Source organism: Rhinopithecus roxellana, chromosome 9 (assembly GCF_007565055.1).
Source record: "Rhinopithecus roxellana isolate Shanxi Qingling chromosome 9, ASM756505v1, whole genome shotgun sequence".
NCBI lineage: Eukaryota > Metazoa > Chordata > Mammalia > Primates > Cercopithecidae > Rhinopithecus > Rhinopithecus roxellana.
This window is the reverse complement of record NC_044557.1, coordinates 126466923-126491637: the sequence shown is the minus strand read 5'-3', so window position 1 is coordinate 126491637 and position 24715 is coordinate 126466923. Positions and strand designations below refer to the sequence as shown.

The following is a 24715-nucleotide window of genomic DNA, read 5'->3' as shown; positions in this document are numbered from 1 at the left end:
AGGGCGGGGGCTACTGTCAGCTTGGACAGTTGAGACATCAGTTCAGGGTAATATGTGAACTTTTGTTGCCTGCCTTGCCTAAGCCTGTAATAAGACTAGTTAAACATTGCTAGAATTTCCAAATCCTCTTTGTGACTTTCCCCCAATGGGCTGCCTGCTAAGAAAGAGTAGACAGACTCAATGCCCTCGAATCAGTTTGGACTAAGTTCAACCCTTCCTCTGGTACAGAAGAGCTGGGTCAGTCATTCTCTCTGTGATCTACTGATAAGAGTCCTGGATGGGGAATTCGAAGGCCATGGGTCTATTCCCAGCCTTGCCACTGTGAATGTGACCTCGAGCAGTTATGTAACTGTTCTGGCCTTCTGTTTCCTCACCTTAAAAATGGACATAATAGCAGCTGTCCTACCCCGCTTCCAGGATGGCTGTAAGGATGAAATGAGAAGGCAATCATAAATCATGTCATACACAAGAGGCCAGTAAGTCCTCAAGGCTAGATGTTGGCAAACTTTTATGCAAAGGTCCAGGTAGTAAAGTATTTGAGGCTTTTTGCACTGCATCAGGCCAGGTCCCTGTTGCATATTCCTGTCTGTGTGTTTTACAACCCTTGAAAAATGTAAAACGAATTCTCAGCTCTTGGGTCACACAAAAACAGGCCACAGGCTGGATTTGGCACACAGTTTATAGTTCGCCAACTTCTGCTCAGAGCAAATCAGAGGTGAGGACTGGAGGTAGGGTCGGCAGTTGTGATAAGTCTAAATCTAAATAAACATTTAAAATACATAATATATGAATCATACATAAATAGAAAGGAATATACATATACATATTTTTTCTGACTTGTGGTCCCCACTCATGTAATTATTTGAACCCCAGACCATGGGCCATCTTGTGTGAGTACTCCTAGACTATTTTGCCATTCACTGAATTCTTCATTGCCTCGCCTAACCAAATGAACAATCATCCAGAGGTGGCTCAGAGTCTGCCTGGCAAAACAGCACCTACTCTGAATTGCTTAGTAGTCTTAAAACTAGAGGCCAGCCTTCAGCCTCAGCTTGGCTGGTTGTCACTTCTAAGAGGTTCATTAGGGCCTTATAGAAATGAAACCATGGGCAGACAATCTTGCCTACCTGGGCAGTGCTGCCTGGGCATAGCTCCCACATGGCCTCCTTCTCAGGGAGAATGGGACAAGGATCTTCATTTGGGGGTCACTACTGCCCATGTAAAAACCAATTCATGTCACCGGTGACAATGAGCATTCCAACAGTACTGTGTTGACTGTGTGTTTAAACTGTTATTATTCCTCCCATAACACCCTAATGAGATAAGTTGGCATTATCACTGCCATTTGCAAACAGGGGAATTGTGGTGACAGATATTTAAACAATGTACTCAAGACACTAAAGTCGACTTTCCCGATGAGGTGGACCAATGTTTCTGGTTTCTCATCTCTCCCATGAGATCCCTTTTCCCCTTTGCATGTCTCTTTCTCCTTTTCCCAGCCTCACTCTTCAATTTAAGATATCAGAGGAGCCACAGAATGAAGCCCTTAATGAGAACAGCTGATAACAAAGAATGTTTATTTATTTCTCTTCCCTTCCAAAGGAATTCCAAAGAAAAATGGCAGGTCAGTAACACTTATCTACAGTAACGAAAACAGCTAGATTTCAGATATACCCATACAAGAGGAAGTGCTGACCTAATCCATCTTACTTTTGTTGACAAGTGTGGAAATATGATGAAATAAATGCAACACTTTAGAATCAAGGTCTTAGCTAGAAACACCTAGTATCCTCCTTTGACAGAAGGGTATATGGAGAGACAGAAAGGGTATGAGCGTTTCAAGGAGATGGCTGATTTTCGGAGCTGAGGTTGGTGCTCCAGTCTCTGACTTTGAGTTCAGTCCGTCTTATTTATTTATTTATTTTTTGAAACGGAGTCTTGCTCTGTTGCCCAGGCTGCAGTGCAGTGGCATAATCTCAGCTCACTGAAACCTCTGCCTCCTGGGTTCCAGTGATTCTCCTGCCTCAGCCTCCTGAGTAACTGGGATTACAGGCAATCACCACCACGCCGGCTAATTTTTGTATTTTTAGTGGAGACAGGGTTTCATCGTGTTGTTCAGGATGGTCTGGAACTCCTGACCTCGTGATCCACCTGCTTCAGCCTCCCAAAGTGCTGGAACTACAGGAATGAGCCACGGTGCCCGGCTGTCCAGTCCATCTTCTATGACACCCTGCGTTGCCCAGGTTGTCAGTACCTTGCTGGCCACATCCCTACACAGCTGCACATCAGGCCTGTAATTGCATTCTTTCAATCTCTAACAGTCTTGTCCCTGTCAATATGAGGATCTCTATCATTTCTAATTCAGTCTAACATTTTCTTTCTGGATGATTATTTCATTTTGTTAGCACATTAGGCTAAAAGCTCAAGGCTGCTGTTTCAGCACAGCACAGAGGACAACTCTGTCTCACAGAGGAAGGCGCCAGTCCTCCAACACAGACCACACCTCCAAACATGACCCAAGGAGCTTACAAATGCCTGGCCCTGTTCACAGGACGGACAGAGCAGACAGCTCAGGGTCTGTCTAGCATCCCTTCTGGGCAAAACTGCAAGTCCCCATCATGAAGACAGTGGTCATCTGCACTATTTTCACAGATGAAGGGAAATACTTTAGAAGCAAAAACTTAGCCAGGAGCAGTGCGTGGCAACCATTAGGCACATAATAAAGGTTGATTAAATGAATGAAAACCCTTCTACAAAGATTTTTGAGGTGAAGCTTTTTAGAAGAGGAATTGGACATGCTAATGAACTTAAAAGATAAATGGCTGCTCTGGGAACACTGTATAAACATCAATTTCTTAGTAAAAGTGTGATAAAGAGAGAAGATGGATAGCCGTGTCTCCCACTCTGAAACTATGGCGAGCCAGAGATGAAAAATTCGTACCCTCCAATCTTGGTTTCATTAAACTACAGGCATCTGTCATTGTGTTATATTTTGCAACTTTGTTCTTTTACTAGAGTTTGGGTTGATTTATGCCTGACAATGTACAAGAGATATGTCTTCATCTCATTACAAGGTCAACTTCTAGTGACCCCTGAAAAGCTTTTCCAATGACCACTAGTCCCAGTCATGGGGTGCAGGTTTTTCTTAGTTTTAGTTCGAACACTGGACGCTCTTGACCTTGCCCTTAGACTTTGGGGAGGGGCATGTCCTACTGTCTTGAGGCTGTGGCCCTTGGTGTGGGGCCTCCTGAGCAGCCCAGACTATCAGCTTCATGGGAGCCCTGGGGAAAATGCTGATTTTATTCTTCCTACTTTATAGTCTGTTACTCCTGCAGGGAGGTCAGGAAAAGTCAGATTTAGGAAAGAATGTAGTTTGTCACAACATTCATGACTCCCACTAACTTCAGGATACAAGCCAGTCTTAGTGGTATGGCAGATACGGTCCCCCATGATTTGGTCTTAACCTCCCTTTATAGTCCTGATCTTCCATCCCTCTCTTCTAGGCCCTATCAGCCTCTGTGAACAGCTTCTCCCTTCCCTGGTGTACCAAGCTCTTCTTTTACCTTTGTGCCTTTGCCTGTGCCCAGAAGGCCCTTTGTCCTTTTTGTGACTTGGTGAAATACTCATGCTTCAAGACCCTGCTCAAAGAGTCGTCCGTGGAGCCTTTCTGGATTCACACAGGCTGCCATTTCTTTCCACTGTTCTTTCTTCATGCCTTGTGCAAACTTTTCTGATGATACATAGGACTCTCCAAAAGTTACCTGTTTATGAGTTTATCTCCTCTACCAGTCTGTGAGCTCCTGATATGCAGGGGTGGTAACTACTCATTGTTACCTCCTGAGCCTAGCCTTGTGCCTGGCCATAGTCATCTCTAAGAAATGTTGAGACAATGGAGAAATGACCTGAAACTAGATATTGGAAGCCTTTGATATCCCAGCAAAATGATTCAATGCTATCTTCAGTGATATCCATTGTGGGGTATTCATAATGATCCACTGGCCGTCAGGGAGAAAGTATTAGAACTACTATTTATGGTTTGTCAAAAATTAACAACGAAAGTAAGCTTTTCTAATATTTTCTATAAACTGACAGTAGCACACATATTTAATTTATAAATAAATACATACATTGGCCGGGTGCAGTGGCTCACACCTGTAATCACAGCACTTTGGGAGGCCGAAGCAGGTGAATCACCAGGTCAGGAGTTCAAGACCAGCCTGGCCAATATAGTGAAACCCCATCTTTACTAAAAAATACGAAAATTAGCTGAGCATGGTGATGGGCACCTGTAGTCCCAGCTACTTGAGAGGCTGGGGCAGGAGAATTGCTGGAACCCAGGAGGTGGAGGTTACAGTGAGCCGAGATCGCTCCACTGCACTCTAGCCTGAGCAACAGAGCAAGACTCTGTCTCAAACACACACACACAAACAAAACACATGACGTTAAGAACAGGAGGCCCCTTTGAGAATTGTAGGCTGCTGTTATAAGTAAGGGGAAGCCACTGAAAGACTCTGAACAGGGGAAAAACATGAAAAAAACCCAAGTGTTCAGGAGACTCGGTCTTATAGACTAGATGGAGATAAGAGTCATCAATCAATGGGCAAGGCTCTGACAGGGCCATACACAAGAGATAAAAGACTAGACAAGAATAGGAGTGATAGGAATGGCGGGAAAAGAAGATCTACTGAGGAATGATCATCATTCTCTTTATTTGCATCGTTCCATCAGTGGAGCTGGGTCACACATTGTCACAGTAAGGAGAAGGAGAAAGAGCCACATGGACACTCTAAATGCAGTCACAGAATGAGACCACAGGCTGATCTCAAAGGAGAACATGGAATACTTTGCCCCAGGCTTAGAGTCTATAAGTGAGACTTTCAAAAAATAGTTTTCTCCACTGGTTTAAAGGGGCAACAAATAAAGGCCACTCCTCGGGCCTGTCCAATCCCAGATTGGGGCTTCTCAGTAAAGACTATTTATAGCTCAGATTGTTGCAGCAAGGTTATGCAACTGCTGCGTGGGGCAGGCAGGACAGCAGTCCCGAGCCCTTGCCGGGTGAGTGACCGTCTGACCGTCTTCCGGCTGCTTCCTGTTGGCTTAGGAGACAACAGAAGAAGGTGGATTTGTTTGTCCATTGAGCAACCTGCCATTGCCCTGCCTGTGCCCACCTGTCTCCCTTTAAACATTAACAATCTGTTAAAACATTTGGGTTTTGTGCCCAAGGCCAAGGGGATCCCAAGAGAAAGAGGAACAGAAAAGGGGAGGAGGAGGAGAGAAGGGGGGGGGAGGGAGGGCATCAATAATTTATTCATTCAACAAACATTTCTAAGTGTCCATGGTGACCCAGACATCATGGGAACCTTGGGGTTCCAGAGTTGAGTAGAACACAACTCCCATCCTTAGGGATTCACCATCCAGCAGAGGAGAAAGACGTCTAGACAGAAGACAGAAGGGAAGGAAAAGCTCAATGCTGTGCCTTCAGCTCAGCTTCTCCATTTTTTGGAGAAGGGTTAATGGGGGAAGCAGAGAGAGAGATGAGAGATCAAACTTTCCAGGGCCTTTGTCTCCAGAGCAGAGGGTCTCAAACCTTAGTGAGCAAAAACTGATCCAGAAGACTTGTTGGAGGCATAGCTTCCAGTTCCGCAAGCCTATTTCAGCAGATTGGAGGTGGGCCCAGAGCTCTGCATTTTCCCAGCTCTCTGGGAGATCCAGGTGCAGGCAGTCCGTGATCACAAGGGGATGCCACTCTTCCAAAGCGGGCCTGGAAAACCAGAATTGGCAACTGCCTGGCCCCAGAGCTGCCAGCCATGGGGCGGGTCCACCAGAGACTAATGGAGGAACGAGGAAGAAGAAAGGGAAAGGAACAGGGAACGTCGGAGAGGATTAGAGTGGGAAATGGAAAAAGAGAAAATCCAAGGTGTGCAAAAGAGAAAAGGGATGCCTCTCTAAGAAGGCCAGCGAGTATTAGCGGAGGTGCTAGGGCCGCTCAGGCTGGCTGACATCCATGTGTTAGCCATGATTTTTGGTCTTTCAAACTTGAGGACCTGCCTAAGCAAGCACAGAGCAAAAAACAGAAAGTTGACTTTGGTAGATGCTTGGGCATCAATATCACGTGGAACCAGCCTTTTCTTTGATACCTTTTGCATTTCTTGCAGATCCCGTGTCTGCAGCACATGCTGATGGCCAAAGGTGAGGCTGGATGAAGCCAGAGGCTATGGAAAGGAGACTGTTTCAGAGGACTTGACACCATCTTCAGTAATTTCTCTGGTTCTTGGCAGCTCCATTTGGCTGTGTCCCTACCCTGCACAACCCTCCCATGCAGTCTACTCCAGGGCAGCGTCCAGCTGGTGACCTGAGAGGGCAGCGGTGCGCCAGTCTCCATGAAGGTTGAGCTCAGATAGCCAACAGCAATTTTCACCTTGTGGTCTACAGCTCTTCATCCTGATTGCATGGAGATTGGTCTCTCTCTTCAGCTGGATTGAGGCCACCATCTGAGCCCCCGGGGTACGTTTTGTCTGACCCTGGCACCATTCGGTTCTTCTACAGCATCAGGTACGATGTTCCTAGTTATCTCAACCGCATTCCTAAGGCGCGCTTCCTCTCCTCCGCTCGTTTCCAAATGGACATCTCCTCCCTCATTCATTTTCTTTAAAAAAAAAAAAAGTATAATATAAATATATATTAAAAATAGAGACGGAGTCTCGTTATGTTATCCAGACTGGTCTCGGTCCCCTTGGCTCACGTAATCCTCACACCTCAGCCTCCCTAAGCGTTAGGATTACAGGCATGAGCCACCTCACCCGGCCTCCTCCCTCATTCTTTAAGCACCTGCTCTAGCATTACCTTCCCTGTGAATTCTTTCTTTCTTTTTTCCCATTTGGAATCCTTTTTATTTTATTTTATTGACAAATAATAATTGCACAAATGTAGGGGGTGCACAGTGATCTTTTGATACATAGAAGGTATGGTGATCAGATCGGGGTAATTAGCATATCTGTCACATCAAACATTATCATTTCTTTGTGTTAGAAACTTTCAAGATCCTTCTTCTAGCTCTTTGAAAGTATATGTTCCTATTAACTGCAGTCATCCTACAGTGCTATAGAACAATAGCCTTTATGCCTCCTATCCAGCTGTAATTTTGTATCATTTAGCAAATCTCCCTGTTCTTTATCCCATCTTCCCTTTTCCCATTTGAAGTTTTTATCACGTGGTACTGGCACTTGGTTCGGGTATGCGCCACCCATTTTACTACAGGTTCCAGGGATCTAGTCTCATGGAGGTCACTGGGGCAGAATGATTAGGAACTCAGGCTAAACTAATTCAGAATCTCAGCACTATCACCTGTCAGGCAAGCTACTTCATCGTCCTCGTCTCCATTTCCTTACCTATAAAATGGACTAACAATTATACTTACTATTAAGGTTCAATGTAGTTACTATTAAGGTTATAACTTGGTCCAGCACCTGAAACATCGTAGCGCTCAATAAATGTTTGTTCTTCTCATTATACATATTTATATCCTTACTTTAATCTCTGTGGATTTAGTACAGAGTGGATGCTCAGTCACGTTTATAGGATTAGCAATTAAGATATGCACCTGTATTGTTGCATCTGTCCATTAGTATATTTTAAGAAGGAATGGGCCATTCAATATAGATCATAGATCAATATTTTACAGTGTTTCCTCTATGCGAGGATTGGTTCAGAGTGGAATTATCTACCCGAGCTTGGGCAGTCCATCAATCGCTCTTCTTTTTTTTTTTTTTTTTTTTTTTTTTTTGAGACGGAGTCTCGCTCTGTTGCCCAGGCTGGAGTTCAGTGGCCGGATCTCAGCTCACTGCAAGCTCCGCCTCCCGGGTTCATGCCATTCTCCTGCCTCAGCCTCCTGAGTAGCTGGGAGTACAAGCACCCACCACCTCGCCCAGCTAGTTTTTTGTATTTTTTAGTAGAGAGGGGGTTTCACTGTGTTAGCCAGGATGGTCTTGTTGTGCCCGAAGTCACGAGACCCCAGTAAGTGACCACCAGAGTCCAGAGTCAAAGCCAAATAGCCGGGGTCGCTTTATTACGAGTTCGAACCCGGACCTCTCCGCTTTATACAATGGCAGGTAAAGAGAGAGGCCCCGGCTGCTGTTTTAGGGTTTCTTTTATAGCGAGGTACAAACAAGTCGCAGAGAAACAGTAGTTACAAGCTTATTATTGGTTAACATTTAAAGTTGAACATTCGGCAGTTTCTGGTTGGTTCCCGCCTTTTTTGCAACCTCAAACGGCTGGGTGTTTTCCAGATAAGTTGTTTGTGTAAGCCCGGGGGGTGGTCACATGCATGTAGGTTGCAACCTCAAACTGCTGGGGGTTTTCTAGATAAGTTGTTTGTGTAAGCCCGGGGGGTGGTCACATGCATGTATGTTTAGAATTTTTCCCTTAGGGGCTTTCTATCTCATTCTCCCCTTTTAGTTGTGTCTTCAAGAGCCAATCTTGGGTCTTATATGTCTGTTTCAATTGTTTTATTGATGATGGGTTGATTTTGCAAAGTAACTTGGGCGAGGGAGGTCAGTTGCCTTTGTAATGAGGCTAGGGATTCAGCTGAAGCTTCCATTGCTGTGGAGAATTGTTGGGAGAGCTTAGCGGTAGTAATGAGAGCGTGGCCTAGGGCTCCTCCTGCTAACCCTGCCACTATTACGGATGTGGTGAGTGAGACACCGGCTACTAAGGGAAGAAATACAGCCCTTTTTGTCCTGAAGGAAGGCATGTAGTCTCCTTCTAGATATTCAGCAGGGGTTCACAGGGTTAGTTGGGGAACTATTGTAACAGGGAGACATAGGAGGCTCTTAGTGGCCTGAACAGTGAGATTTTTATATAGAGTTCCATTACACCAGAAGAATGAGCCATGAGGGGCGTACAGAGTGGAGTTGGGAGGAGAGGTTATGTTGCAAAGGGAGGTGCTAGCGTTTGAATAGCAAAATAAAACCTGTGTTTGTTCGGGGTTTAAGAACAAAGGAACATCTGAGATGGGGGAGGATCCTTGGCTGGAAGTTGTTAGGGAATTATTGAAGGGGGCTGGGAGCGGGACGGCCGTCAGGGGTGGCTGTCCTAGGGTAGTGCAAAAGAAACATGCAGAGAGGTTTCCCAGACCGGTGGCTTTCGCGAGAAGTAACCCCTCTCTCAGCAGAGATAACCAGGAGAAAGGGCGCGAGGAGGTTAAAGTGGAGAGTTGTTTGTTTAATTCTGTTTCCTGTTTCTGAATGTTAGCGTGGAGGGTGGTTTGGATCTGAACAAGTGAGCGCCATAGATAGAGGCGGCTGCTAGGCCACTTTGTCCCAGATGTCATGTACATGGCCCCCTTCTTTTGGGAGGTCCAACGGGAGTCCCAGGGATCCCAGATAACCCATGTGTAGCCTGTGGCAGTTTTAAAAAAATTATGGGAATTCCACACTTAGCTCGAGAGGGTTTCTGAGGCCGTGAGAGTCTTGACAGTGTGGATTTTACATGAGCTATAGGGGCAACCGACACTTTGTTCAACCCATGTGTTTTCACAATAGGGGATTTGTTGGTCAAAGAGAAAGCAAATAGCTGGGGTGACTTTTCCCGGTTGTGCCTGGAAATCAGTAAAATTAACATAGATAGGAGAGCTACAACCTTGAGGGGGGCAATCAGCTGTGGCCAGAAGATGGCCTTGTACCTGTGTCTGAGCGTAGTGGGTCCAATTCTCTGTCAGGAAAAAACGCCAGGCAAACGGGGATGAAGCCTGCTGTGCTTGGATTTTCCAGCTGAAGGCCCGCAAAAGCAAGAGCAGTCACAAAGGAGATGGACACCATAATTACGGTTGATGACGGCGCAGGGTGAGTTTTAAAGGATTGTCTTTAGTCCGGTCAATTGTCCAGGCCGTGGTTTTCTCTGTGGAGCGCCCGACGAAGTCTGAGAGGGGGTCCACTGGCTTGGCATGGGTGTAGTGGATCCAGGCAGCGATTCCTTCTACCTTGAGTGCTGTTGGCGTGGTTAGGATCACCTGGAACAGCCCCTTCCACCTTGGTTCTAAGGTTTCTTGTCGGTGTCGCTTGATGAGAACCCAGTCTCCTGGCCGGATCTGGTGTGGAACGGGTGGAGGTCCTGTTTTGTATAGTTCTCTTAGTCTAGGCCAGATTTCTTCATGAATTTTCTGTAAGGCTTGTAGGGAAAATAAGAGTTCAACACCATCATCGACATCAGATTTGATGAGATTGTCTTTTAGGTTAGGGACAATAGAGGGAGGTCTGCCATACATTATTTCATAAGGGGTGAGACCTAATCTGTAAGGGGAGTTTCTTGCCCTGAACAGGGAGTAGGGGAGAAGGACTACCCAGTTAGCGCCAGTCTCCATGGTCAATTTAGTTAGGGTCTCCTTTAATGTTCTGTTCATTCTTTCTACCTGTTCTGAGCTTTGCGGGCGATATGCACAATGTAATTTCCAATTTGCCCCGAGAATGGAAGCCAGACCCTGACTTACCTTGGCGATGAAGGCCGGCCCATTGTCCAACCCTATCATAGCTGGGAAGCCATACCTGGGCAAGATTTCTTCTAGGATTTTCTTGGCTACGACTTGGGCAGTTTCCTTTTTGGTTGGGAAGGCTTCTGTCCATCCTGAAAGAGTACCTACAAAAACTAGTAGGTATTTGTATCCATATTTTCCTGGTTTTATTTCAGTGAAGTCAATTTCCCAATAAGCCCCAGGTCTATTTCCTCTTTGTCTTTTTCCAGTGGTTTGGGGTTGGTTTCCTGCATTATTGAGTTGGCATACTACACAATTTTTAGTCACTTGTTCAACTTTTTTAGAAGCATCTCTGATTTTTAGTTTTGAGTGTCTTATTAAGTCCAATATTCGCCTTGAGCCTAAATGGGTACTATGATGGATTCGTTCTAGTACCCATTGTCCTAATTTGTCTGGGAGAATAATGTTGTTTTTACAGTCTTTCCACCACTTGTCGTGCATCTGAGCCATAGGGAGCTCGCTTATCCACTGGAGGTCGCTCTCTGAGTACTCCGGGTCAGAGGGTAGCTCTGGGGGCCCCGGGTCAGGCAGCTGAAGGGCTAGGAGCTGTGAAGGGGTTTGAGCCACATTTTTAGCAGTCTGATCAGCCAGGTTATTTCCCCGGGAGACCATGTCAGTTATTCTTTGGTGTCCTGGACAGTGGACAATCGCCAATTTTCTGGGTTCCCAGAGGGCAGCTAATAAGGCCGGGATTTCTTTTTTGTTTTTAATGTGTTTTCCTTCTGCCGTGAGGAGCCCCCTTTCCCTATATATTGCTCCATGTATGTGAGCTGTGGCAAAGGCATATCGGCTGTCAGTATATACCGTTAGTTTTTGGTCTTTCCCCAATTTTAAGGCCTGAGTCAATGCCACCAGTTCAGCCTTTTGGGCCGACGTTCCCAGGGGCAAGGGTTCTGCCCAAATGACTTTGGTTTCTGAGGTTACCGCTGCTCCCGCGTACCTTTGTCCTTGGTGGACGAAACTGCTTCCATCGGTGAACCAGACGAGGTCAGCGTCTGGCAGTGGCCGGTCCTGTAGGTCTTCTCTGACTCCGTGTACCTGGGCCAATATCTCGGAGCAGTCGTGGAGTGGGCTCTCCAAGTCCGGATTTGGCAGTAGGGACACGGGGTTTAGGGCCGTTGGGGGCATGAAAGTTATTCTGAGGGGGTTTAGTAGCAGTCCCTGGTAGTGGGTGAGCCGGGCATTGCTAAGCCACCGATCAGGTGGCTGTCTGAGTACGCCTTCGATGGCATGTGGGGTAGTGACCTGCAATTCTTGGCCCATGGTCAGTTTATCAGCGTCTTTGACCATTAAGGCAGTGGCCGCGATTACCCGGAGACAAGGAGGCCACCCAGCAGCCACTGAGTCCAGTTTCTTCGACAAATATGCAACCAGTCTCCGCCAAGGACCTAAATACTGAGTCAATACTGCTTTGGCTACACCCCGGCTCTCATCCACGTATAGGTGGAATGGCTTGGAGACATCAGGGAGTCCCAACGCAGGGGCTGATAGCAGAGCAGTTTTGATTTGTTGGAAAGCCAGCTCAGCCTCTTCTGTCCAATTAAAGGGCTGCTGCTCTTTTGTTGCCTGGTATAGTGGTTTAGCCAATTCAGCAAAGCCCGGTATCCAGAGTCTACAGAACCCTGCCAACCCCAAGAACTCTCTTATTTGTCGTGTTGATTGGGGTCTAGGGATATGTAGAACAGTCTCTTTTCGGGCATCCGTCAACCAGCGTTGCCCCCCTTTTGCCAGGTATCCTAGGTAGGTTACCTCTGATTTGCAGATCTGAGCCTTCTTTGCCGAGGCTCGGTAGCCTAGATCTCCCAAAGCCTTTAGGAGGCTTTCGGTTCCTTGTAGGCAGGCCTCTGGGGATTCAGCTGCTATTAAAAGGTCATCAACATACTGTAAAAGAGTGATCTCAGGGTGCTGTCGCCGGTACTCACCCAGATCTTCGTGGAGGGCCTCGTCGAACAGAGTTGGGGAGTTTTTGAATCCCTGTGGTAGCCTGGTCCACGTTAGCTGGCCATTTATGCCCCTCTCGGGATCTGTCCATTCGAATGCAAAAAGTTCCTGACTCTTAGGGGCTAAAGGCAGGCTGAAAAAGGCATCTTTTAAATCCAGGACAGTGTACCACTGTTTTTCAGGGCTTAAGGTGCTTAAGAGGGTGTATGGGTTTGGCACAGTGGGGTGAATGTCCATGACTCTTTTGTTGACTTCTCTTAGGTCTTGTACTGGCCTATAATCTTTACTGTTAGGTTTGCGTACTGGCAGCAACGGGGTGTTCCATGCTGAGTGGCAGGTGCATAGAACTCCCTGATCTAGGAGCCGGCAGATGTGTGGTGTAATACCTTCTCTGGCTTCTAGGGGCATCGGGTACTGCCGTACCTGAACAGGATCCGTCCCAGGTTTAACTTCAACAAATATGGCAGGACGGTGTTTTGCCAGTCCCAAACCTCCTGTTTCTGCCCAGGCCTCTGGGAAGCGCTGTAGCCAGGGGCCGATATTCTGGTCAGGAGGTGCCGGTTCCTGATGGAGTCTATACTCATTTTCTAGGGCAATTGTGAGGACAGATATTGGCTTGTCTTGAGAATCGGTTACTTTGGGGCCCCCCGGTTGGAAATGGATTTGGGCTCCCATTTTTGTCAGCAGATCTCTCCCTAATAGAGGACAAGGGCTCTCGGAAATAACCAGGAAGGAGTGGGTTACCTCTCCTGTTCCCAGATTTACAGTTCTTTGAGTTGTCCAAGGGTATCTTTTAACTCCTGTGGCCCCTTGTACCCAGGATAAGTTATTAGATAATTTCCCGTAAGGCTTGACCAAGACTGAATGCTGTGCCCCGGTATCGACCAGAAACTGAACCGGGGACCCCTCCACTTGTAGAGTTACCCTAGGTTCGGGGAGGGGGTCCGAACTCCGTCTTCCCTAGTCATCTTGGGTTACTAATATTGATGAGGCCTTGGGCTGCCATTGTTCTTGCCCCAGTTGGTGCTGTTTTTTCTTGGGGCAATCTTTTACCCAGTGACCTGTTTACTTGCAGTATGCACATTGATCTTTCTTTAAGTTGTGTCTAGGAGTACGCTTGGGTTGGGCACCCTCTGACTGTAACTGTTCTTTCTGAACTACTGCGGCTAAGACTTTGGTCATTTTTTCAGTGGCCCTAATCTGTCTCTCTTCTGGGAGATCTCTATTATTGTATACTTTTTGGGCGATTCGGAGGAGGTCCTGGATTGTTTTCCTTCTAGATCTTCTAATTTTTGGAGTTTCTTTTTAATGTCCGGAGCTGCCTGATCTACAAAAGACATGACAACAGCTGCCTGGTTTTTGGGTGCCTCCGGGTCCATGGGGGTAAACTGTCTAAAGGCTTCCATCAATCTTTCTAGATAGGTAGCTGGGCTTTCTGTTTTTCCCTGTAACATGGAATATACCTTGGCCAAATTGGTGGGCTTGCGAGCGGCAGCCCGGAGACCCGCCATTAGAGTCTGGCGATAAACGAGTAGCCTTCCCCTACCTTCTGCCGTGTTGTAGTCCCATGCAGGTCTGGTCAAGGGAAAGGCAGCATTAATGAGGTCAGAGTTGGCGGTAGGTTGGCCGTCATCTCCCGGAACCAGTTTTCTGGCCTCTACCTGTATTCTTTCTCGTTCCTCTGTTGTGAACAAAATTCTGAGGAGTTGTTGACAATCATCCCAGGTTGGTTGATGGGTAAACATAACAGTGTCTAAAAGAGCTGTTAAATCTTTAGGGTTATCAGAAAACCGAGCATTCTGGGTTTTCCAATGGTACAGGTCACTAGTGGAGAATGGCCAGTACTGGAGTCTAGGGTTGCCCGTGTCATCGGGGGGTCCTATTTCCCTCAGGGGGAGAGCCACAGTGGAATCAGGGGGGCACGAGCTTATTTCCCATTGAGTGTGTCTGCGCATCCGCCCCGCCGGCCCCCCAGAGTTACTTTTACTTTCGACGGCCCCGGCTGCAGCAGCAGCTGCTGCTTCCCGCTCTTCGAGGTCCCCTGGGGGGGCTTGGGGCTGAGGGCCAGGAGGGGGATGATAAGGCGGGGGTTCTAAAAGCAGGGGATCCTGACTGTCTTCTGACACAGGGGGTGGGGGAGCGGACAGTGTTTTTGGCCTACGGGGGTGTTCTGTCGACTGTACGACCAGAGCCCTACATGGCTCTGGTGTCAGCACAAAAGGAGTTAGCCAAGGGGGTGGATTTTCCACAAGGTCTTGCCACACCAGGATGTAAGAGATCTGATCAGGATGTCCTGACCGCCCAAGCAGGAAAATTTTTTATTTTACCTTAATGATAATGGGGAGACAGAAGGTCCCCTCAGCTGGCCACCCTACACTGAAGGTGGGCCATTCCGAGTGGCAGAAAGTTACCAATTTCCCTTTTCTGAGTTCTATGCTAAGGTCATGGCCCCTTGCCTTAACATCTTTAAAGTTATTTATAAGAATGGAGAGTGGAGTACTCTGGCTATTACCCATGGTAGTAGAATCCTAGAGATAGAGAAAAGAGAGATATAGAAAAGAGAGATAGAGAAAAGAGTAAAACCGGAAGTATTGTACTCTTTTTTTTTTTCCTTGCCAAGTAGGTCCTGAAAAATGAAAGTTAAGTAATTAACATAACAATAGTCACCAGCGCGTCTTGGGTTTAGCTCCTGATCAGAACCAGATGGGCTAATAAATACAGAGCCCCAGACGGGTGCCAGGGGACGTCTCCCACCGGCCCCTGGTGGCTGTCTTATAGCGCGTCTGCCAAGACTATGCCGACCACCAATACAGACCCCGCGGGATTTTTCCAGACGACACAGAGACTACAGATAACACAGAGACTCAAGCCGGCCGACTTACCGAATCTGCTCACAGCGATGAACCGTTGACCTGGGGTCTGGTGGGCTTAGGGGAATCCCGGACGAGCCCCCAAATGTTGTGCCCGAAGTCGCGAGACCCCAGTAAGTGACCACCAGAGTCCAGAGTCAAAGCCAAATAGCCGGGGTCGCTTTATTACGAGTTCGAACCCGGACCTCTCCGCTTTATACAATGGCAGGTAAAGAGAGAGGCCCCGGCTGCTGTTTTAGGGTTTCTTTTATAGCGAGGTACAAACAAGTCACAGAGAAACAGTAGTTACAAGCTTATTATTGGTTAACATTTAAAGTTGAACATTCGGCAGTTTCCGGTTGGTTCCTGCCTTTTTCGCAACCTCAAACGGCTGGGGGTTTTCCAGATAAGTTGTTTGTGTAAGCCCGGGGGGGTGGTCACATGCATGTATGTTGCAACCTCAAACGGCTAGGGGTTTTCTAGATAAGTTGTTTGTGTAAGCCCGGGGGGTGGTCACATGCATGTATGTTTAGAATTTTTCCTTTAGGGGCTTTCTATCTCAGTCTCGATCTCCTGACCTTGTGATCCACCTGTCTCGGCCTCCCAAAGTGCTGGGATTACAGGCTTGAGCCACCGCGCCCGGCCAAATCACTCTTCTTTTGTGTCCGCTGCTTCAGAGTGCCTTTCTCACTTCTGTTCCCATCCTTATATTTGCTGCCCTGTTTCTGAAGGAGCAAATCAGAAAATGGTGGCTTTTTAAAAGGACTTTAAACTGAGCCTGAGTTGTCTAGAGGAAAACAGCAAAAGAATTCTATCAAGTCTGTTGTAATTTGAATTTCCCCTTTCCCCTTATCAATTTCCACCCTGTGAAATAAGGTGGGAGGAACTAAACACACTCTGCAGTCCCTGATAATTGCAGTGGTCTGTGATCTTTTTTGTCTGTGGGGGCACTTTGAGCTCAGCAAGGTAAAGCAACGTTAGTAAACAAACACAATTTAATGACTAGTTCTGGCTCTCTGATAAGGATACTCTCAAAAAGAAAACAGGTGCAACTTCTACTGTTTGCCCAATTTGCTGCTTGTCTTTGCACTTGCCTGGAATTACTAGAGGCTGTTTGCCTGGCTGAGCTGAATGTCTGGAAACCTGGTTTCCACCCCTTTGCATTCAGAAATTTTGAGAAAAGATAACAAGGGCGGACTGAGCTCAGAAGGAACTAAGCTTTTCTTAGAGATTTTAGTCAAATAATAGAAGGTTAAACATGAAGAGGAAATGATTGGGAAAATATGTGAAAAACCAGTAGCAAATCATGTACTGCCTTCCAGGAGACCTGGCTACAAATCCCTGCCTTTACCATGGAGGCTGAAGGTGGGGCGGGACTTCAGCCTGCTTCTCAGCCCTGCCCTGTCCTTGAGACAAGGAGCGCCCCTGGCACTGCAGTGGAATCCCTGCCCTGCCAGCAGGTGGGGCCCGGGCACAGTCCTTTGCCGCATCTCTTCCTCACTCTATTATTCAGTGTGGCTTACCTTGAATCCATTTTTTCCTATCAGGCCTCATCCTCATTCAATCTATGCTCCTTTAGAAAAGCATTTAAAAAAAATTTACATATGCCTTGTATTAGTCTATTTTGCATTGCTATAAAGAAATACCCAGGACTGGGTAATTCATATAGAAAAGAGGCTTATTGTGGCTCATGGTTCTTCAGACTGTGCAAGAAGCACGGTGCCGGCATCTGTTTTGGAGGAGGCCTCTGGAAGCTTTTCCTAATGGCAGAAAGTGAAGAGGGAGCAGGTGTGTCTCCTGCTCCATGAGACCTCCCCTCAATGAATGTTTCCTGGGCATCATCTATAAGCCATTAGGCACTACTGGAGGCCCATAGGTAGAAAGGGCCCTGGGATCCAGGGGAAGAAGCAACTAGCTCTGCCCTGGGGAGCTGGGGAGGGTTTTGCAGGTAGAGAAAGGAAAGAAGGGCAGCCAGGAACAGAATGCAGGGTGTGTATGTTGAGGGGTAAGAAGCGGAGGAAGTGCAACCTGTTCAGGAAATGGGGGGCCTATTCCAAGGAGCTGGAACACAGCGTGCAGGGAAAGTGATGGGGGATGACGTTGTGAAGGGATGTAAAGGCATTTGGACTTGCCCCGGTTGGCAATGGGATAATCATCAGGTACCTCAGCAAGGAGCTGAAAAACAAGAGTTTTAGGTCTTCCCATTTAAATTAACCTGTTCACTCAGCACCCTAGGGGTATTCAAGTAATTAGAAATGAACCTTGAGAAGGGATGGTGGGGAAAACACCCCCAGGGCAAGCAGTAGGTGTGCTTTCAACCGGTGGAAACTGTTGTAGAAAGTGGGATCCAATTACCCCAAATCTTCACCTTTCTGGAACCAACTGACATACACCTTGCAGGAACCAAGCTTGTTTTATTGCACTTCTAGAATACAATTGACTCCGCTACGTCCAACTCCTGTCATATTCCACATTTACTTTATGCACATATATTTACATATTTACTATATGATAAATAGTAGTAAAGTGCTTTGTAAAACACAGAGTGCTCTACAGATTGATAATTTGTATTGTAGCTTTCCATGGGTGTGCTGAGAGGCTCTAGCCAGAATACATATTGCTCAGATACCCTCCTCCGAGAAAGCTGCTCTCTTCAACTTTACTATAACGCAGAAATATGGAAGTAAGAAGAGATGGGCATAGCCAATCGCATCAGCCAACTCCAATTTGGTGACCATTATTGTGATTGTTACACATTATAACCCCAAGGCAGTGAAGATAAAGTGTGTTTTGTGGAAGCAGGACTTTTGCCTGGGGGTAGTGGCTCACACCTGTAATCTCAGCATTTTGGGAGGCCAATGGCGGGGGAGGGGGGATCACTTGAGGTCAGGAGTTCAAGACCAGACTGGCCAACATGGTGAAACCCCATCTCTACTAAAAATACAAAAATTAGCCTGGTGTGGTGGTGAGTGCCTGTAATCCCAACTACATGGGAGGCTGAGGCAGAAGACTCACTTGAACCCAAGAAGTGGAAGTTGCAGTGAGCTGAGATCACGCCACTGCACTCCAACCTGGGTGACAGAGCAAGATTCTGTCTCTAAATAAATAAATAAATAAATAAATAAATAAATAAATAAATAAAAGCAGGACTTTGGAGGGCCTTTCATATACTGAGAATTCAATGGTCACTGAGAAATCAAAGAAGGTTATTTGAATCCAGCCTTTCTCAAGGTTGATTTGACCAGTAAATCTCCTATTTCCTGGTCCACATTGCCTGGAGGCCCTCCAAGATACTCAAGAAATAGTCTTTGTCCTATATTTCAAAAGGAAAGTGTTCTTTTCTGGGGGAAGCTGTAGGTAACCTGTAATGTGGGAACTAGTCCAAGAGGCAGCACCAGAAGCTGCAGTCTCGGAAAGCCAGCAGCTCCCGTCTCTGCAGTCGATTCCTACCCTGTAGCCTTGGGTCTGATCTGAGAGGCTTCCTCTGAAGTTCTTAGCTAAGACCTGCCCTACTTCCCACCTGCCTCGCTCCACATGACCATCTTTTTACTATCAGCCCTGACTCGTAGCCTTACCCCTACCTCCCTAGCATTCCCTTTGCTTGATATTTGTAACCCTGACCTGGGGCTTATTGTAAGAACTCAGGGAGAAGGACCCAAGGCTGCTTTGATAATATTCTCTCATTGATGTAACACCAGCTTATGAAATATCACTATTCTATTCTATTCTATTCTATTCTATTCTATTCTATTCTATTCTATTCTATTCATTTTATTTTTGAGATGGAGTCTCACTCTGTTACCTAGGCTGGAAGTGCAGTGGCATGATCCCGGCTCACTGCAACCTCCATCTCCTGGATTCAAGCAATTCTCCTGCCTCAGCCTCCCGAGTAGCTGGGATTACAGGCACCCGCCACCACACCAGGCTAACTTTGTATTTTTAATAGAGATGTTGCCCAGGCTAGTCTCAAACTCCTGAGTTCAAGTGATCCACCCGCCTCAGCCTCCCAAAGTGCTAGGATTATAGGCATGAGCCACTGCGTCCGACCCACTTTCTTCATATTTTTAAGTTGTTGTTTGTTTCTGTTGTGGAAGGAAGTTTCTTTTGGGACTCCTTTTATTCTGTGATCTGCGTCTTATAGTCAGTAATTATTTTCTTAATTTTATGCGTGCTCCCTTGGGTATAATCTGGTTTTCAATCTTCATGTCATGTCTGTCTTGTTGTCACCTCTGATGCTTTTGGTCGTCTTCATTTGAAGGCAGGGAGAAACCTTCGTTTGCTTTTGCTTTCGCATTTATGATGAATAACATGTGATTTTTTTCTTTCGTATGGCGCTTTCAGAATTACCTGCACAGAGTGCTCCTCACAGGTGGTTGTGGTGCAGAAAGCAGCACTGAACAGGAGCGCTTTCCCCTTTGTACTGGGGAGAGCTAGGTTTTCCTGGTCTGGCCCCTTTGGAGGTTTGGTTCCTAAGCTTCTGACTCTCAAGACACTCCTGAGTTCTCTTTGTAAAGCAAAAAGACAGCTGATTTCTGAAATCACATGCTACAGTTTAAATAATTCAATCCGAAACCATCCTCCAGCTTCAAGCTTTCCCTTCATTAGCATTAGTTTTTATTCAAGTTAAAAATGTCCTTCTGGCTTCCCCTCCCCCTACTAGAATTCTTGGTTACTTTCAAAAGCCCCATTTTACTTTTTTGTTTGTTTGTTTCCTTGTTTTATTTTGTTTTGTTTAGAGATGGAGTCTTGCTCTGTCACTCAGGCTGGAGTACAGTGGAGCCATCTCAACTCACTGCAAGCTCCACCTCCCCAGTTCAAGTGATTCTCCCGCCTCGGCCTCTGGAGTAGCTGGGATTACAGGCGCGCCACACCTGGCTAATTTTTGTATTTTTAGTAGAGACAGGGTCTCCCCGTGTTGGCCAGGCTGGTCTTGAACTCCTGACCTCAAGTGATCCGCCCACCTTGGCCTCCCAAAGTGCTGGAATTATAAGCGTGAGCCACCATGCCTGGCCCATTTTACTTTAAATAATGTAATTCCTTCTATTCTTCCAGGCATTCACCTGGCTCCTAGGGCTTTTGTGCTGTAGGCCAGTATTTCCAGCTACTTTTGGAAAAAATCTCTCTGGTGTCCCAATGAGCTGGTCACATCAGCCTGTCTAGAGGTAAAGCACATTTCCCTGCCCTCTCATGCCTCTCCCTTGCTGTCTTTCACTTAATCAAGGTACGCAACACCCTCTACAGTGCTGAGCATGCTCAGGTCCTCCTGGGCTTCATGGCGTCTTTCTTTTTCCTTATTCCATTGGCCTAGTCTGATTGAATTTAAATTTTGCACATTTTGCATTAGTAATTCTCTTGCATGAATCTCTTTCTCTTCCTCCCTTCTGCCATCACTAGCTCTTGTCCTCTCTTTTCTGGACTGTAGAATAATCTCTTTGGTGGTCTTCCCTTCCCCTCCACTAAATCTACTCTCATTCAGTATCAAGAAATACTTAATCAGCAATGAATACTTCCACCCAGCCCTTGACCTATTGTCAGTCTCTGACATCAGCTCCTCTCCAGCAGAGCAAAGTGCAACTGCAGCCAGCTCATGCCTTCAAGAGAAGGACTGAAGATCATTGTGTGCCTGAACCAAGTAAGTCTAATTCCTCCTTCACCAGCTCACCCAAAACTATAGGGGCTTTCTACAACCATGTTCCCATGGCTCTGGGAATTCCTTCAGGCTTGAACTCTGGTTTGGTTTCCCCAGTTTATATCCTATGCTTCATATCAAGATCTTCACACTTTGCCTATCCTACAAGAAGCAGCGGCCAGGTTGGACATTCTGATAAGTTTTGGAGGTTGCTTCTTGGCTCACCCTTGGTACCTTGTTCTACTAGCCACAGCTAAGCACCACAAAGCCTAGGTGACTGGGACACTGCAACCCAGCCCAAACCCAATACTATGGCCTTCTACGGTTGAGCATGGGATCCAGATGAGACTTCTAGGGCCAATACTAAAGACTATGAGGTTTGCAAGGTGAAGTTCACTGGCAACCTCTTATAGTCCATAACAAATATTTCTAGTTTGTTTATTCATTGAGTCATCTAACAAGTATTTATAGAGCAACCATCAAGTGCCATATATATTCCATAGTGTTAGGTATATAGCAGAGAAAATGTCAGACAAAGTTTCTACTCACAGAATCCGTTTTCTACTATTGGAGGAAAAAAGATAGCACATATAGCATCAAGCATTGTCAATGATCTTAAATGTCTGAAGACAATTAACTGTATAAGATGTAAGTGACTGAGAGGGAAGGGCTATTTTAGACAAAATGCTCAAGGAATTAGCTCTGGGAATATGACATTTCAACAAAGATCTGAATGACAAGAAGAAGCCAGCATACCAATTTTCGTGGGCAGAGTATACTGAGTAGAAAGACCAGAACACGTACAAAACCCTAAAGTGGGAATGAACCTGGATGAGTTTGAAGGACGGGAAAGAGAACAATGTGGCTGGATTTGATAAGCAAAGAGGTGAATAAGAGGAAAAATTAAGTCAAACAGGAAGGCACAGACTAGATCATGTAAGGCCTTGGTAAGTGGTATGGTTTGACTGTGCCCCACCCAAATATCATCTTGAATTGTAGTTCCCATAATTCCCACTGTTGTGGGAGGGACACAGTGGGAGATAATTGAATCATGGGGTCAATTACCCCCATACTACTGTTCTCATGATAGTGAGTGAGTTTTCACAAGATCTGATGGTTTTATAAGTTTTATAAGGGGTTTTCCCCCGTTTTGCTTGGCACTTCCCTCTTGCCTGCCATCATGTAAGACATGCCTTTGCTTCTCCTTCTGCCATGATTGTGAGGCCTCCTCACCCATGTAGAGCTGTGAGTCCATTAAACCTCTTTTCCCTTATAAATTACCCAGTCTCAGATATGTCTTTATTAGCAGCGTGAGAACAAACTAATACGGTAAATTTGCATAAGACATTTGCACTTCCCTTTGAAAGTAATGGGAAGCCATGCTCTGCACACCCAGAAGAAGAGTGAGATTGGAAACCATGGTGATTGAAGACCTATTGGGGTGAAGACTTTAGCCCTGAGGGAGAGAGTGACTGCAGAGTTTCTCAGATATCTGCAACTGGGGATGATCTCTGGATGGGATGCCTGGCCCCTGGGCCTAGTGAGGAGTTCAAAGAAGAAGGAGCAGAAAGGCATTCAGGAGAGAGTGAGCAGAGACTCAATGTTCTGTAAGTAAGTGCTCCTACAGGGGGAGTGTTAGAGAGGTCGGTAGAGGGGCCCAGGATTCCGGGAAGCTGGAGATGCCAGCTCTAAGACCTGCTATTTTAGCCTCAAGACAGATGCACAATTATAGGTTGCAACAATGGAGTCATTTTGAAGAAGCAAAAACACTCAGTGCAATGGATTGAATGTTAGTGTCCTTGCAAAATTCATATGTTGAAACCCTAACCTACTATGTGATGGGATTAGGAGGTAAAGCCATTGGGAGGTAATGAGGGTGGAGTTCGCAGGAATAGGATTGGTGCTCTTATAAAAGGGACCCCAGAGCGCTCTCTCGCCCTCATTCCACCACGTGAGGATACAAGAAGTCTGCAGTGTGCAACCTGGAAAGGGCCCTCACCAGAACCTGACCATGCTGACACCTTGATCTTGGACTTCCACACTCCAGAACTGGGAGAAATAAACTTCTGTTGTTTGCATGTCACCCAGTCTATGGGGTACTTTGTTGTGGCAGCCCAAATGGGCCAAAACACCCACATTCATCACTAGCAGGCCCTGGACATATTACCCTGTTGATTCTCAGCTGTGCTCTCTTGCACCATGGGCACCCTGAAACAAGACAACACACATATGTAAAAATAAACGTAAAAATGGCACCCTGATATTTACGCAGGGTGGGCCCCAGATGTGCCTACCATGCTAATAGTATAAATCCTGGCCTCAGGCAAATGACCTTCTTGACTTTCCAAAGATCTAATAAGCAGCTCTCCCTTGAGAAGGCCTTTCTCCTTTCATGATTGTTCCTTTTCTTGCATGGTAGATTTTACCTTTGCTAATATGCAATGATTAAAAACAAAAACAAAAAAAAAAAAAAGGAAAAAAAGCAACCCTACCAAATAGAAGGGACTTTGAAAGTGTGAAGACCGCTCAGTTCTCTGACAAGCCCTGCTGCCTCAGCCCAGAGTGAGGCACTGGAATAAAATTAGGACTGTATGAAGGATGAATGGGTCCAGTCTCTCTCCTGCAGAGCCCTGCCATGTGGACAGGGCCAGAATCATCACTTGGTTCATAAGCTGGAATAGAGCGCCTTTCATTCAGAGTTCCCAGGACACTTCACAGCTGCTAAAATGATCCTAAGTAAATATTTGTAGCCACACAATATAGGTGGGAATATGGAGGCACCATGAAAAAAAAGGATTGGCCAAAACCCCCAGAGTCAACTCCAGAGGTAGGACCAGAAGCCAGGACCCGAGCCAGTTCAGGGCTCTGTCAGCAGGATCCGGTCTGGGAAAGGAGGGTGGGATTTCATGACTGAGAAGAGTGGTGATCAAACAAATTTGAGGGGCCCACAGTAAGAGCTGGCTGTGAGCCCACTGCTTCCTAATCCAGTGCTACTCAGGCAAGTGTGTTCGGTGCCTTGGTGACCTGCAGCTCTAAGTGACTAGGGAGCTTTAATAATTCAAGGCCTCTAATTAGATTGACAGTGTCTGTCAGAGTGAGATGTGCTGTTGAGTGTTTTCGGTGTTCCAGACAAATTCACTTATAGTTTCAATTAAGCCCATAAGCCCATTTCTTGTATACTGGGGCCCAAAAGGCAAGTGCACAGAACGAGCATGTGATTGTGCTGCCAAGACAAGGGCGAGCACAGGATAATCTGCCTACCAGAGGCTGTAGGCTGGAGTCCAGGCTGGGACTCAAAGTCAAGATAAAAAAGTCTGCTTGGATACGGTCCTTCAGGGCGGAGACTGCCACATTCTTGTCACTGCTGATCTTCAAATAAACAAAACTCAAATAAACAAAACTCCATGAAGTGTTATCAGTTGGAATCAATTGGAATTGATTCGCTGGATGGCAGGCAAGGCAGAAAGGATTTGGGAGGAAGGAAAAGAAAGAGAGAGAACAAGCTGGGCTGCAGGACTCATGACGGGCTGCCTCCAACACACCCCATGTGGTCCTTAGAAGCTGCTTTGTCCTGGGGCTTCTCCCAAGGCTTGGATCTAAATAGAGCCCTCCCCAGATGCCAGGAACTCCACGGAGCTTCAGGGCTCCTCGAAAACCTCCCACATGGTCTTGGAGAGGTCAGCAGCCATTCTGGCAATACAGACTGTACAAATTCAAATGCCAATGCCTCCATTGCTAGCTGTGGCATCTTGGGCAAATCACATCATCTCC

At 46.4% G+C, this 24715-nt stretch overlaps 1 long non-coding RNA gene across 1 annotated transcript; it reads left to right on the top strand.

Annotated features, from left to right (window-relative positions):
* The first annotated feature begins 5306 nt into the window (after positions 1-5306).
* LOC104654321 lies at positions 5307-23026 on the top strand. Its single transcript, XR_746811.1, has 3 exons — positions 5307-5667; positions 6156-6552; positions 20368-23026. It is a non-coding gene; the product is annotated as an uncharacterized LOC104654321 (long non-coding RNA).
* Positions 23027-24715: the final 1689 nt, after the last annotated feature.